Genomic DNA, 5,449 nt, shown 5'->3' with positions numbered 1-5,449 from the left:
TACTAGCTTCATATAATGAGTTTGGAAGGGTTTCCTCTTTTTCTATTTCATGGAATAATTTGAGGAGTATTGTTGTTAATTCTTCTCTGAAGGTCTTGTAGATCTCAGCTGAGAATCCATCTGGTCCTGGGCTTTTCTTAATTGGTAGGTTTTTGATGGCGTCTTCTGTTTTATTGTTTACAATTGATCTGTTTAGATCTTGTATGTCCTTCTGATTCAGTTTGGATAGGTCATACATCTCTAAAAATTTGGCTGTGTCTTCAAGATTTTCTATTTTATTGGAGCATAAATTGTCAAAATAGTTTCTGATTATTGTCTGTATTTCAGTAGTGTCTGTGAAGATATTTCCTTTTTCATCAAGAATTTTAGTAATTTGAATTTTCTGTCTCTCTTCATTACTGTGGCTGTTTATCAATTTTATTCACTTTTTCAAAGAACCACCTTTTGTCAATTTTTAAAATTATTTTCTTTTGCTTCAATTTCATTGCTTTAAGCTCTAATTTTAATTATTTTCTATCTTCTACTGCTTTTGGTGTTGATTTGTTTTTTTTTCTAGGGCTTTCAGATGTAATGTTAGGTAATTTATTTGTTGACTTTCTATTCTTTTAATGAAAGAACTCAATGCAATGAATTTTCCTCTTAGCACTGCCTTCATAGTGTCCCAGAGATTTTAATGTGTTGTATTGCTATTCTAGACTCCTAATGCACAAAAAGTAAACTCAAGAATCAAAAAATGGGATAGTATCAATCTAAAAAGCTTCTTCACAGCAAAGGAAACAATCAATAACATGAAGAGAGAGCCTACAGAATGGGAGAAAATCTTTACCACATGCATCTCATATAGAATTCAAAAAACTTAACACACACACAAAAGTAGCCTGATCAAAAAGTGAACAGACACTTCACATAAGAAGAAATACAATTGATCAACAAATATATAAAAAAAAGTTCAACATTTATAGCAATGAGAGAAATACAAATCAAAACTACACTTTGATTTCTTTCATTCCAGTCAGAATGGCAATTATCAAGAATACTAGCAACAATAAATGTTGGCAAGGATGTAGGGGAAAAGGTACACTCATACATTACTGATGGGACTGCAAATTGGTGCAACCACTATGGAAAGCAGTATGGAGATTCCTTAGAAAACTTGGAATGGAACCACCATTTGACCCAGTTATCCTATTCCTTGGTTTATACCCACAGGATTTTAAAGTAACATATTACAGTGACACAGCCACATCAAAGTTTATAGCAGCTCAATTTATAATAGCTAAGCTATGGAACCAACTGAGGTACCCTTCAACAGATGAGTGGATAAAAAATTGTAGTAATATACACAATGGAATATTACTCAGCCTTAAAGAAGAAAGAAATTATGGCGTTTGCCAGTAAATGGAGCTGGGAACCATTCTACACAAAATAAGCCAATCCCAAAGAACAAAAAGGTCAAATGTTTTCTTCGATATATGGTTGCTAATTCACAATAAGGGCTTAGGGGCTAAGGAATAATAGAAGTACTTTGGATTAGATAGAGGAAAGTGAAGGGAGGGGAGGGATAAGAGGGTGGGAAGGATAGTAAAATAATTGGACTTTGTTACCCTATGTGCATATATGATTACAGGTCCAATATAACTCTGCATCATGTACAACTAGAATGAGAAGTTATACTCCATTTATGTATGACGTGTCAAAATACATTCTACTGTCATGTATAACTAATTAGAACAAATTTTTTAAAAATTTTAAAAAGCTATAGGAAGCATCGAAGTGCAGGAGAAGGTCTGGGAGTCCGAAGACTCCATAACATTCTGGAGGCTTGAAGGCAATCACACTAGTACCATTCCCCTTCCCAGCCCAGATTCTGAAATTTTTGAAAATTAAAAGAAATATGACCCTGGTGCTTTGCTGTAGCCTGAACCAGGGCCATCTGGATTATACTGGGCCAGCAACACGATTTCTTCCCAACATGATCCACTGGGCTCCCAGGGCATCACTAGAAGAGCCCACTCACTCTGGAGGAGCCCTTTGGCAGCCAAAGTCTGTCCTTGAGAAGGATGACTGAGACATTGTGGGACACGCCCTGTGTGTCTCCTCTATTGGAACTGTCACCGTTGACATTGAGCATTATCTCTTCTCTCAGAAACCTGGGGGAGGGTGAGTTCAGCTATGTGGACCTAAAGGAGGAATTAAATAATAGTATGCCCTAAAGTGAATCCTGTGTCACAAGTAGCTGGACTGAGAGGAGGCTCAGCAAGAAGCAGACATGCATTGCCTCTTCCAGCTTCCCAGCATTCTTCGCCCCATGGCTTACTGTCTGAGAGAGCCGGGCGCTAAGCAAGAGGCCTGGCTGCTACTACCTTTCTTCAAGAAAGGAAGCTGCGAAATGAGATAGAAAGGCCAAAGACAAAGACAAATTCCTGACTGGGATCAAATCCTTCAGCTGCTGCTGGTATCTGCATTCATGCCAAAGGTTATGACCACGGGGACCTGAAGCCCACCAATATCTTGTTTGGAGATGAGTGGCAGCCAGTATTAATGGACTTGGGTTCCATGAATCAAGCATGTAGTCACATGGAGGGCTCTTGCCAGCTCTGACTCTGTAAGACTGAACAACTGATCCGTACACCATCTTCTACCTGGCCCCAGAGCCCTTCTCTATGCAGAGTCACTGTGTCATCCATGAGTGGATTGATGTCTGGTCCCTGGGCTATGTGCTTTATCCTGTGATGTTTGGAGAAGGCCCTTATGACATGGTGTTTCAGAAAGCTCACAGTATGGCCTTTGCTGTGCAGAACCTACTCAACATCCTGCAAAGCCCCAGGCATTTTTCAACACTATGGCAGCTGCTGGCCTCCATGATGACTGTGAACTTCCAGCAACACCCTCACATACCATTCCTCTACTCCTCAGTCAGTTGGAGGCTCTACAACCCTCAGCTCCTGGTCTGCACACTACTCAAATCTGAACTAACCAGTGGCCATGTTGAGATCGCCCCATGTGCCTTGGAAAGAGGCTCTTATCCCTCATTGGAAGTTTATTTTTTTTTTTATCCAGGACTAATTTTACAGTTGGGTACCAGCTATGGGGACCATTATCTCAGTCTTCTCTCTGCTCTTTTACCCCAACACATAGGCAAGGGTCCTGACTGGTGGTGGAGCTGGGGGAGAAAGTGAAACTGAGAAAATATGGTGCACAACTCTGAGCTGGACTGCTGGGCTCACATCATGTTTTGCTTTCAAATCTTGGAGCAGGAGGATGTATTAACAGGAGAATAAAGTGAAAGCACATTGGTGTAGAAAAACAACAACAAATATGAGTCACGTGGAGGCCAAAGTACCAACCTCATAACTGATGAAGTTGAATTGGAATTTCCAGCGTCATTGGCCAGGGCAGACTTCATCTTCAGGCAAAGCCTCTAGAGGGAAAGAGGAAGGAAGTAGAGCCAAAACAAGCCAGGTAGAGCATGCCATTTTGCCTCCCAAGGGTGTGGTGAACCAAAACCAGAAATGGGGAATATGGGGAATATGTTCCCTCTAGCACCAGGTTTAGCCACTCTTCAGATGTGTGATGCTGGACCAGTCACTTAACCCCCTATTCATCATCATCTCTCTAAACCAGGGGGTTTTGCCAGGTCATCTTTGAAATTTAATCTGGGTCTAGAACTGTATGATTACATAAATCATAGGTCCAGAGTAAATCATCTAAGAGCTGATATGACCTTATTCAGAAAGGAAATTAAAAATCTTTTGCACCTTGATCTGGAATTACTTTCATAAAAGTGAAGTCACTCTGACTGGAATTTCAATTTTGTTTTGGGGGTTGGTTTTATGAAAATCCTTAGGAAGTTTAAAAATTAAGTGAGACTTTTTTTTCCTTAACTTTGAGCATCCACTTGAAGTCATTTCAGGCCTTCAATAAGAAGTCACAGATCTATGGGCTGGGGTTGTGGCTCAACAGTAGAGCGCTCGCCTCCCATATGTGAGACCCTGGGTTTGATCCTCAGCACCACATAAAAATAAATAAGTGAAATAAAGGTATTGTATTCAACTACAACTAAAAAATAAATACTAAAAAACAAGTGACAGATCCATGAAGTTACTTCCTCCTGCAAGCTGGGCAAGTTCCAGCGTATCATGGAACATAACATTGCACAGGCAATTCAGGAATGGTTTCTGCTGGGTTGAGTCTGCTGACTCCACGAGGCCCACATCTCTGGCCCATGCTGAGAGACAAGAGCTTTAGGTACCACAGAGAGGAGGGAAATAACAGGAGGAGCCCTTCTCTTTGAGATGTGAAATGAATGGAGGCTCCAGGGTCAGAGGTTCAGTCCTGGGCTGGCTGGCTCCATTACTCTGGGCCTGAGGTGAGGCAGAACATCATGACAGAAGAGCACAATAGACAAAAAAACTGCTCAGCTCATGACAGCCAGGAAGGGGGTGGTGGGGAGAGGGGAAGAGAGAGAGAGAGAGAGAGAGAGGACAGATGCAGTCCAAGGCTATGCCCTCAGTGACATACTTCCTCCAACCACACATTACCTACCAATAATTACCACCCAGTAGTCCATTCAAATTATTTATCCATCGAATGAATGAATCCACTGATGATGTTACAACTCTTATTCAATCTTTTCACCTCTGAACATTGCTGCATTGCTTAACACATGAGCTCTTTGGGGGGACATTTTAAGACTCAAAACAAAACATTCCAGAACTGCCATTTCAAAAAACTCTTTGTTCACAGATTGGCCCAGACATGCCCATTAGGTCTCAGCTTGAAGCCTCTTTGGCCACTTCCTCTCTCTTTCTATCACAAGTCTCATAATGTGTGGTGCTGGGCCCACAGCCTTGTATTATAGTTCTTTATTATATTGAAAAATGATGCAGAACAACAGTGTGTTGTGTTCAACTGTTTGGAAAGTTCAAAAATATCCAATTCATATATTTCTCGTGAGTGTGAGTGTGGTTGGAAAGACTAATGAAAGGTTTGTATTTCCGTTTGTGGCTTTGGTCACTGCTTGCCTCTCTGCCCTCAAGCTGCCTGTTTCAATTCAGATTAAGCAGTGCTTCCCAGACTGTGCGTGCCAACATGCTGTACGTGCAGCTGCTGCCTCCATCCATCACAGCCTCACTTACCCATTCCAAGTTCCAGGTCAGCATTTCCTGATTGCATTCCTTGTCCCCTTCATGCTCCAAGCTGCCCTACTTCTAGCCATTCATCACCCAGCAATTGTTGCTGTTAGCTGTCTTTCTCACATGACCAGTCCTGCAAATTGTGCCAAATAGGAATGCCAGTGGGCTGGCTGCATGCCAGGATGTTGATCAGGATTTGTAAGTGATCTTAAGTATCATAGATAGATGTCACTGGTGAAATCTGTGCTGAAACTACTTGCAATATTCAAGGGCATCAAAGGCCTAGGAAGTTAGACAACATCCTTGAATTCATG

General features: G+C 41.4%; 1 pseudogene; it reads left to right on the top strand.

Annotated features, from left to right (window-relative positions):
• The first annotated feature begins 1,381 nt into the window (after positions 1 to 1,381).
• Positions 1,382 to 3,634, top strand: LOC101976989 (serine/threonine-protein kinase 16 pseudogene; annotated as a pseudogene).
• The last annotated feature ends 1,815 nt before the right edge of the window (positions 3,635 to 5,449 follow it).

The sequence above is a fragment of the Ictidomys tridecemlineatus genome, chromosome 5 (genome assembly GCF_052094955.1).
Source record: "Ictidomys tridecemlineatus isolate mIctTri1 chromosome 5, mIctTri1.hap1, whole genome shotgun sequence".
Classification (NCBI taxonomy): domain Eukaryota; kingdom Metazoa; phylum Chordata; class Mammalia; order Rodentia; family Sciuridae; genus Ictidomys; species Ictidomys tridecemlineatus.
The sequence above is the reverse complement of the archived record's forward strand: the minus strand, read 5'-3'. Positions and strand labels throughout refer to the sequence as shown.